Genomic DNA, 10064 nt, shown 5'->3' on the forward strand with positions numbered 1-10064 from the left:
AGCATTTTTCCACCAAGAAGCAGACAGGCTGAGCAAAGGACATAAATACCTATATCTGAGAAAAGCCCTCAGATGTTTTATGTTCTTCTTGCAGTGCAATGGCACATATTTATTACTATCACGTTGTATGTCATGAAGCTTTAATAATTGTTTACAAGTTACATGTGCACTGGGTCTGGCTGAAGTGTGGCGTCCACTTTTCCCCACACAGCACTGAGCTCTGCACTTGTTGCTGGACCAGTGCTGATGTCACACTGATGTTTGGCTGCAGTTGAACAGTGCAAGCACATCACCAAGGCTCTCTCCAGCCCCAAAACCAGAGGCTGGGGGTGGGCAGGAGTTGGGTAAGGAATACAGACAGGACAGCTCCTCCCCAAAGGGATATCCCACACTATGCAGTGCCATGCTGAGCAATAAAGGCAGGGAAAAGAGAAGGACAAGGGCAGTCTTGGGAAGAATACTTATGTTTTCTCTCTTTGCTTTTTTTTTTTTTCTTTCTTTCTTTTCTTTTTTTCTCTTTTTCCTTGAATTAATTTCCTTTTATTCATGCCCTTTAACATCTTTATCAGTGACATCGATGATGGAATCGAGTGCAGCCTCAGCAAGTTTGCTGACAACACCAAGCTGAGTGGTGCGGTTGACACAGTGGAAGGAAGGGATGCCATTCAGAGGGACCTCAACAGGCTGGAGAGGTGGGCCCGGGTGAACCTGATGAGGTTCAACACAGCAAAGTGCAGAGTTTTGCACTTGGGCCGGAGGAATCCCAGGCATCTGTACAGACTGGAAGGAGCAGTCCTTGAGAGCAGTCCTGTGGAGAAGGACCTGGGGGTCTTGATAGATGAAAAACTTAACATGAGCCAGCAGTGTGCTCTGCAGCTCAGAAGGCAAATGGTATCCTGGGCTCCATCAAAAGAGGGGTGGCCAGCAGGGACAGGGAGGTGATTGTCCTCCTCTACTCTGCTCTTGTGGGGCCCCATCTGCAGTACTGCGTCCAGGTCTGGAGCCTGGAGTACAAGAAAGACAGGGAGCTGTTGGAGAGGTTCCAGAGGAGAGCCACGAAGATGATCAGGGGACTGGAGCACCTCCTCTATGAAGACAGGCTGAGGGAGCTGGGCTTGTTCAGCCTGGAGAAAAGAAGGCTGCAGGGTGACCTCATTGCAACCATTCTGTTGCTAAAGGGAGCCTACAAACAGGAGGGGAATCAACTCTTTGAAAGGGTTGATATGTGTAGGATAAGGGGAAATGGTTTTAAGTTGAGGAAGGGAAGATTTAGGTTGGATGTCAGGGGCAAGTTCTTTACAGAGAGTGGTGAGGTGCTGGAACAGGCTGCCCAGAGAGGTTGTGGTATGCCCCATCCCTGGAGGTGTTCAGGGCCAGATTGGATGGGGCACTGAGCAGCCTGGTCTGGTATTAAATGGGGAGGTTGGTGGCCCTGCATGAGGCAGGGGGGTTGGAGATTCATGATCCTTGAGGTCCCTTTCAACCCTGGCCATTCTGTGATTCTGTGATTATTTATTTTTTTCCTGTTTGAGGAGGAGGAGTGAGAGCATGGTTTACTGGAGTTTAGTTCCTGACTACCCTTTTCCCAATTGCTGACCAGGCCTTACTTATTGACTAGAAGGCTGTAGTAATTATGCAAGAGTACAGCAGTAATACAGTACCCAATTGTTTAAAACATCAGAGAAAACAAAACAACGCATAACCAGGCAAAATTTCTGGGAATTCTCTGCTGTCAAGATATAAGCTGTCAGGCTTTGCAGAAGGACCCAATGCAGCCCTGTCTAGAAGGACTGGGGGGTCCTGGTGGACGAGAGGTTGAACATGAGCCAGCAGTGTGCTCTTGCAGCCTGAAGTCCTATAGCATCCTTGGCTGTATCAAGAGAGAAGGCCAGCAGGGAGAGGGAGGTGATTATCCCCTTCTGCTCTGCCTTTGTCAGGCCACACTGCAGTACTGCATCCAGGTCTGGGGTCTCAAGTCCAAGAACAATGTGGAGATGTTAGGATGGGTCTAGAGGAGGGCCACAAAGATGATCAGAAGGCTGGAGCACCTCTCTGATGATGAAAGGTTGAAGTAGTTGGGCTTGTTTAGCTTAGGGAAGAGAAGGCTCTGGGGAAACTTCATTGTCATCTTCCAGTACTTGAAAGAAGCTTACTAGCAGGAGGGGGATTGTCTGCTTTCACAGGCAGACAGTGATAGGACAAGGCAGAATGGATTTAAACTGAAAGAGGGGAGGTTTAGATTAGAAGTTAGGAAGAAATTCTTCACTCAGAGAGTGCTGAGTCACTAGCACAGGTTGAACAGAGAAGTTGTGGATGCTTCATCCCTGGAGGCATTCAAGGCCAGGTTGGATGGATTCTTGGGCAGCCTGGTGTACTGGCTGGCAACTCTGCCCAGGGCAAGGGGGTTGAAACTAGATGATCTTTGAGGTCCCTTCTAACACAAACTACTCTATGATTCTATGATTTTATGAGTTGTGGCTAAACTGACAGAATACTGGTGACAGTGCTCAAGACAGTACTATAAAATGGTTCAAATGTATTATTTCAAGGTGAAATATGATATTTTTTGAAAATCCTCCAACTCTACCTTGTCTCAGAGCAGAATCTTTCTATGTATCTTTAACACAGCAATGTAGTCAAAGCCAACCCATTCAGATTCTACAGGCGCCAGGTTGAGGATGAAGGCTCAGAGCATAGGTGTTCAACCATTTGGTTTACCTGGGCCACACTTCCAAGTACGACACCATTTTGCCAGTACCCATCTGCTGCCATTTGTCAGAGGGCAACAACACATAACGGGATGTTGGTGGTACAGTTCAACCTCTACTGCTGTACCACCACCATCTACCTCTGACACCTTGGGCCAATATACTAAAGTAGGAGGCACTATTTTGCAGTAGCCCTCATAAAATACATACTATAGTTCATGTATATAGGCAATAAAACTTATTTTAGTCTTGAATATTTTTTATTTAAAAAAGAGCCAAAAAAGCACAGAACTAGTGGGATATTTGACCCTGCCTATGTGAAACCAACACATCAGGCTGTTTCATTCAAGATGTTTGTCAGAAATGAAATTTTACTCTTCCTCTGCTTCATCCTTGAAAACAGTTGTTCACAAATGTGCATACTGCCAAAAAGTGGTGACATGAGTAAGGTGTGATTGTGAAGGGAGGAGTGTTTTTCTCTGGTAAGACAGTGCTTGTGAAAGTAAAGAGACATGGTCGGATTTTTGAGTTGAATGCCTGATTGCAACTCCGTACACTCCATTTGAAAATTTCCAGGTAATGTATTCATGCCAACTGAAAATGAAAGAAAAAAAGTTTTTGTTTTTGTTTTTTTAATCTTGAAACTGTTCTCAAATTCCTTTATCAAAACGGAAAGCACGGCTGCATAATTGGTGCTGTCCACAGGACTGTGTTCAGCCAACATATCAAAAGACACACAGTTATTTGCTACACCACAAGCAGGAGTGCACTGCGCCCTCCCTGCGCCCCCGCTGCAGTTCATGCAGGGCTCTCCGCTCCCTGATGTTTGGCAGGGGCGGAGCAGTGGGTGCGCACCCAGAACCAGGCTGGCTGCTTGGTGAGCAGAGCTGCGGTGGCAGCGGGGAAGGTGGCGTGGGGCAGGAGCCAGGCCACAGTGCCAGCTGGGCTGCACTGCACGTTGCACGTGCCTGACTCACAGAAGAAGGTCAGGCTGGTGGACCGCCTGTGGAGTTTCCCAGCCTGAACTTCCAGGTAAATACAGAACCTCTGATCCCTTCCAGACTGCAGAGCTGCTCGAGACCAATAACATGACTGTAACATTTGGATTGTAGTAGCACTTGGTACTTGGACCTTTGTAAGCACAAAACTGCACACAGCTTGACCCTGAGGCACTTGTAATTAAGACAAGGAAAGGAAAATTAAGCATTGTTAAGGAACCTGCCATTAATTACTGGTAATCTGGTGATCTCTCAGGTGAACATGGGAACACATGAAGAAAGGAAGGGATCAGAAGGACAGAGAAGGTGATAGCTTTGCAGACTTATTTTCCTCCTTGCTTAATAAAGCTTAGCCTGGTAGAAAGAAGTGATGTCTTAGTTTCAGCTTCTTTTGTCAGAAAGAAGGTAGACTGTTCCTATTTTGGCAGTTCATGAGCTTTTCAAAAATAATCTACATCAAAGCCGATGTGACTAACTTCACAATGAAAGCAGATTGGGTCTTAGATTTGAGAAGTGAAAAAACTTGGAAAAGAGAAAGAAAAATACTTCTATTGCCTCGTTGCCAATGTGCTCCTGGGGGTACACTTAATGAAGGTAAACAAGGATTTCCAACATTGTACATTGTGCAGCTTTTGAGTCCATTGTGTTGAAAGTGTCTTGGCAACAAGAACCAATTGTGGGATAAGTTTTAACCTTTTCTTGGAAGAAAAGTACAGATTAGAGCTAGAGCTGTACCAATGTATGCTTTGAAGGCAGAAGTGTTCCTATTCTTTTGTGGCATATCTGTTTCTGGAGTCCTGCCTGGAGATGAAATCTCTTCTGGACTATCAGTGAGAGTACCTAGCGTACAACCTACAGTTCTTGCCAGAACCAATCTGTGCTTCCCAAGATGTTAAGCCCAGTTCTGCTTCTTTGGAAATCTAAGAAATTCATAATAACCTTTTGTATTTATCAATCATTCTGATCTTCATTACAGTTTCTTTGCCAAACATAATAAAGATTCACAGAGCAATAGGGTTAGTATTGGATGATAAATCTTTGTTGAGAATCATTTAACACATTGCTTCTTTGCAGATTTGGCCTCAGCCAGTTTAAACAACAAATGCCTGATGAAGATCTTGGGAGACATAATAAGAAAACCTCTGTTTTTTTTTTTTATTTTATTATTTTATCCAGGTTCTTTGGCAGCAAAAAATGTAGCTGAGAGACAGCAGGTAAGCAAAGAGACACTGAAAAACAGTGTTTATTCTATTTATTTATATATCTTTAAAGATAATCAAAATAGAAAATAGATTGATTTGGAAAAAAAAAAATGTTTCCAAAACTCACATGGGTAAGCTTTTATGATGTATTCTCACTAATATTTTTATGACAGTGGTGTAAAAAAAGAAAGAATTAAACCCATATCCCTCATTCTGAAAACAGTTTATTTGCAGAGCTAGTGCTTTTCTTTCCAGAACAAGCTGGTAGAAAATAAGAAAACCAGAGTGTCAAGGTTTAAAACCTTTTAGCCAAACTTCCTCATGCAAAAATATATGTTTCATTTTAAATTCCTGAAAGACTAGTGGATTTAGCTATTTGTATAAGAAATGCCTGGCAAGTAGAGTATCTCAGTACACATGCCAGGTGGAGGAAAGAAGCCCAGACTACAGAAAAGAAAGAAGAATAATACTGAATTTTGTACACTGAGTGAAATTAGATTTCAAGAAATTCCTAACCTAATGGGCCTTGATCAATAATGGGAGCCCTGGCCACTTTTCTAAAGCAACTAGAAGTGATGTAGGAAAATAGAAGATGACAGCACTCTAACCACACGACAGCATTAGGGCAGTCTGTTTCCATTGCTTGTAGGCTTTGTATCAACAGCATGCAGGTTGTGACATAAGGTTAGATGACATACCAACCTAACTACACATGCAGGAAAGGGGGGATAAAGACAGTTGGCAAAGTACTTTTTGGGTGGCCATCATTTTCTAACCAGGCAATCAGAACTTCATAGTAATGGTGAAAATATGTCAAAACCAACTCTGTGGGATACTATGTCTTGGCAAAGATCTTATATTGATTTTGCAGGGGGGAATTACTGAGTATGCCTAGCTGCAGTTAATGTTTATTCCAGACAGCCAAAGTTGTATGACAATGGTTTTGGCAGTTAGGACAGTAGAAAGCATACATGTCATATATAATTTTGCATAGTGATATCAACTGGGATTATGATTTGTGTTGGTTTTTTTTTTTTGTCCCTGAGGAATATTAGATTTTCCCTAAAATTTACCACTGTGCACTACACATTAGCAAAACACACATAAAGCTATAAACACAGAAATATGGTTAAAACTCTTAACATACTACACAAATTCTCTGGTTTGAAGGCCGGTATAACAGCTCATTAAACAAAAAACGTTGTCAGAGTAATTTTTAAATGACAGTTTTAGGTGGTAGGGCAAGATGAATCTAAAAAAAAAATGATACAGTCAAACAACCAAAATCCAAACAAAAGCAAAACAAAATCTCACAGTCTAAGAAAGTAAAAAAATAAATTTCTCGGGGATAAGTCAAGTGTTAATACATTATGACCTGGTATTACTAGGTAAAGACTCTCTTATCCATATCTCAGACAGAGCTAATTTATGGTCCAATTTAAGACGTAAGAGGGCTGCTGAACAAAAATACTGACATCAAGTGCATTACCCGGAAAACAGTGTTAAAGTGAAGATAACGATTGTTTAAGAAATATATGAATATTCAGATCAAAACAAACAGCTATGGACTGGTCTGTAAAGCTCCAAACACAACATTTTTGCAGTCTCAGGTCCTTCAGCACCCATCACAATCCAATCAAGCTGTCACACCCTTCCTGGGTGCTGTAGCACAAAGCTTGAAATCATGGACTCTGAGAGTGAATAATTCTCATTTCAGTAACTTGTTATGGAACTCCATATAGAAAGTGATCAGTCTAAACCCACTCTGAACTAAACATAGGATTATAGAATCATAGAATGGTTTGGGTTGGAAGGGATCTTTAAGAGCATCTACTTCCAATCTCCCTGTTATAGGCAGGGACACCTTCCACTACAGCAAGTTGCTCAAATTCCCATCCAGCCTGGCCCTGAATGCTTCTAAAGAAGGGGCATTCTCAGTCTCACTGGGCAGCCTATTCCTGTGTCTCACCACCTTCACAGTAAAGAACTTTTTCCTGATCTAGTCTAAATCTACTCCTTCCCAATTTAGAGCCATTTGTCCTCATCCTGTTGCTACATGCCCATTTAAAAAGTCTCACCCCAGCTTTCCTGTAGGTCCCCTTCTGGTACTGGAAGGCTGCTGTAAAGTCTTCTCAAAGCCTTCTCTACTCCAGGTTGAAGAGCCCAGATATCTCAGCCTGTTCTCATAGGGGAGATGCTCCAGCCCTCTCAATGTTTTATCCTAGGAAGGATGTCTGTGAATAAATTCTGTCAAAATAATTACTACAGCATATAATTGTTCACGCATCTGTGTGTATTGACAAAAACAAAGGTTATAGGTAGATATTAAATGTCTGAAAACATTTTGAAAGTATTCAAACTAGGATAGATTGCTTTCAAGCATCCTTTGATTTAAATATTCCCACAAAATTTTTTTGGTTTGTCCTGTTTTTTGTTGTTGTTGTTGTTTAATTGTAATTAGATTTATCTACTAATTGCTATTATTAAAGATTTTTTACACTGGATTATCTGAATTTGTCCACAGGACTTAAGACATAATTCATATCCTTCTCATTAGTTTACTTCTTAAATATGACCAGAACTCATTTATTTTTGGGCCGGCCCAGGACTGCACACTAAATCTTGAGTGAAAGCTGTCTGGTGATGTGATAAAGAAACATATGAAACTAAGCTCTCCATAACCACCAGACAGGTTTGCAGACAGACACTCCTTGCCAGGAGGAGTATCTTTCTTGTCTTTCTCTTCTCCTTTTCCCCCATAGGATTTGGGCTCCGCACTCCCATTAATCACTCCCAGGTAGCTTCATCTTTGCTGCAGAATCTCCATCCTTCTAGCTTGGACTTCCTGAACTCACACTTGGTTTCTACTGCTTTAGATTACAATGTGACTGCTTGTAAGTCAGTGCAAAATGAAGCTGTTATTAGAAAAAAATGCTCTTTCAATTCAGTATTACTCTAGCAAGTGGCTGAAAGCAGACAGTTAAATATGCAACAGATGAATGAATGTGTCTTTGGATAAAAATCTTATGAACTGGAAATCATCATCCTGTCTTTTCCAAACACCATTTCTATTTGCTTGTGGTAAACTCCCGTGGTTTGTGGGCAACTGATTTGGTAGGAGTTATGAAAAGCTCACAGATGAAGTTAGCATTTAATCTTCATTGCCTCACAGCCTTTATACAGATGTTCATTCTTACATATTGTATGTATATCATCAGTGTACATGCAGTATTTAAAACCAAATGTCTATGTAAAGATTGCAGGGTAATAGTTATATTTTGAAAACAACTGACACGTTAGAAACAGAGAATTGAAGGGTCTCAGACTTGCAAAGATGTCTGGAAATATAAAGTTGACAGATGCTTTTGCTTTCTCTATTCCAGTATTTTGGAAACTCAGAAACACTTTATTTTTAATAACGTTACTGTTTTGAGTATTTTTGTTCTTTCTTTTCAAATTGACATGTTGAATTTACAAGTCTCTACATGCCCTTGAAGATGCTGCTTCTGCTGTTTCATATTCTTCTATATTCTGATTTGTATAGAGAAAATGCTTGAAATGGCATTTTCAAAAGTTTTTAGTTACTTACATTGCAAAACTATATCTAAGGATATTTTCAAAACTCTAACAGTGTTTCCCCTTCTAGATGCTGATATTCACTGGGACACACATAAATTTTTCAATGTTTGCCATTCGCTTGAGTACACCACGGTTAGCCAGCATACAGAGAAATTTGCAACAGAGCCAGCTTCATCATATACTTACATGCATTGAGAGATTCAGTTTGTTTTTGACAGTAAAACTTTTTCGTAGGTGCCTAAAAAGAAAGATGGGAAAGCAGAAAAAAAGATCACACAGTGTAATTACTCTATTTATTCAACACTAAGCATAGATTCTTGATAATATGAAGTGCATTATTAGGAGTCTACAATATCAATATCAAATTATAAAATGATATTTTAATAATTCCAGTGGAAACTGGAATAATTGGAAAATTATTCCAATTTCCAGAGGAAACTCATTAGCTAGCTTCACCTTTGGCCTACAAAATATAATTTGAGTTGTTTCACATGTTCTTTAGTGAATAAAATTTTGTTAGAATGATTCTCTCGTTATTAGAATGATTCATTCTTTATACTCTGAATCAGCTCTGAGAAATGAATACTTCTGTAGTACTTTGTTATGAGACAAGGTATCAACGCTTGTTACGTCACATTAGTGATTCATTAGTCAGACTTCTGATGCTGAAGCCAATCTCGTGACATTTGTATGGAAAACTTCTTTGTTGTTACAGTAGCTCAGATAGGTCAGTACACTCTAGTTTTAATTTAACACAGAATTAGTGACTCATGTGCCTTTTCAGTTTCAAGCCTGTTCATGAGGGATCTGTAAATGGTATTCTAACTTAGTAATTTGGTTTCTGTTCTCACAGATAGTGGTTGTAGATTCCAACATGGGTATCCAACATTACCTTGGAGAGAAACTCCCCATTTACCAACCTGTTTGAAATTGGGGTAGATCAGAGAGTCAGCAGCTCTCAGGCAGAAGCTTTCTATGTAGATGCTTGTGAAGAACTTAATTTAGGTAGCATTTTGACTACAGGATCATAAATATATTAAAACATATGTTCTCTAATAACAGTAAAGGCAAGCCAGGCAATCATAAAGAAGATGAAAGTTCCTAACCTTCACAAGTCTGTTTGCTTCAGTATTCTTCATTCTGACAGCACATGGATGCTCCTCTGTCTCTGAAGCATAAAGGGAGGGAGAAACACATAAGAGCAAACTCAGTGAAAGACACGAGGTATCTCGTGAACTTAAAAGTCTCCAAAAATTATGAAATACTTGGAAATGCTGAAAAGGAGTTACAGTTCTGTAGTAAGTGTATCAAAAATACCAAGCATACTTAATAATATTTTATGGCAACTCATACAGAATTCTCTGCCTTATCATTTGGACTTCAGTAATTAGAAGTTCCAGATATTAACGATTGCAATGCACCAGCTAATTCTTGATTTTCACTCAAATGCCTCCAAAGAAAGGAAGAAAGTCTAAGACAGGATTTAAGTTACTTGTGGATCATATACAAGGAAAGGGGACATTGGTTTTGCTTTATATCTTTTTTTTTTTTTTTTTTTTTTTTTTTTTTTTTTTTTT

General features: G+C 40.3%; 1 long non-coding RNA gene across 3 annotated transcripts in view; it reads left to right on the forward strand.

Annotated features, from left to right (window-relative positions):
- The first annotated feature begins 3610 nt into the window (after positions 1–3610).
- Positions 3611–10064, forward strand: part of LOC122164161 — an 18043-nt gene continuing 11589 nt past the window's right edge. For 2 of the 3 annotated variants that reach the window (XR_006170141.1, XR_006170143.1), the window contains exons 1-2: positions 3611–3740; positions 4781–4920. This is a non-coding gene — a long non-coding RNA (uncharacterized LOC122164161). The remainder of the gene's footprint in view (positions 3741–4780; positions 4921–10064) is intronic. The other variant, XR_006170142.1, reaches the window with a different exon arrangement.

Source organism: Centrocercus urophasianus, unplaced genomic scaffold (genome assembly GCF_019232065.1).
Source record: "Centrocercus urophasianus isolate 14NV4802_14NV808 unplaced genomic scaffold, USGS_Curo_1.0 seq_25, whole genome shotgun sequence".
NCBI classification, from domain to species: Eukaryota; Metazoa; Chordata; class Aves; order Galliformes; family Phasianidae; genus Centrocercus; species Centrocercus urophasianus.